We start from the raw sequence: 645 nt of genomic DNA, 5'->3' as shown, positions 1-645 counted from the left end.
AGCTACACAGCCACCACTGGACCTTCAGAGGAAGACCAGACCCTTCTACAGGATCACTGCTTCAACAGGACCACATCTCTCACTTCAGGAGGACTGCAGCCACCATCTAATCAGACTGCTACCACCACCCTGCCCGACAGGGTGTCAGGTTGTATCCTGACTCTGTCAGTGTTTCTGTACTACTGCATTTATTTTTAATTTTCCTATCAAATTGTAGTTCTGACTTCGAGTCTTCACTGGTTTGCTTTCAAACTAGTACAAGGGCCTAAACCATGATGTAAGGAAGACTGATCTCCTGAGCATCCCCCATCCTCATGGAGAAAGCAGGCAGGATACCATCTGTTAGACTGGTTTCCGCTGGAAGCTCATCTCTGTTCCGGCGTGTGTTGAAGTGAATGCATCTGAGTAATTTTAATTTTTTTTTTTAGTTCAGATGAATCAGCAGATATGAGTCCAAAAGCTGCATAAGTCAAAAAAAACTTCTGGCAGTCTACAGACCAGTTTTTCAAAATATTTTTAACTGAGCTCTCATCTACACCAACCTCTAAAAAGATGGCCACTTCTAATGTGTGAAGCATCCTCTCGTGGTTATTTCTGACTCAGCACTCAAATGTACAGTTAATCCTTGTTTTAGAACAAGTTCCC

This window comes from Corvus cornix, chromosome 1 (genome assembly GCF_000738735.6).
Source record: "Corvus cornix cornix isolate S_Up_H32 chromosome 1, ASM73873v5, whole genome shotgun sequence".
Classification (NCBI taxonomy): Eukaryota; Metazoa; Chordata; class Aves; order Passeriformes; family Corvidae; genus Corvus; species Corvus cornix.
The sequence above is the reverse complement of the archived record's forward strand: the minus strand, read 5'-3'. Positions refer to the sequence as shown.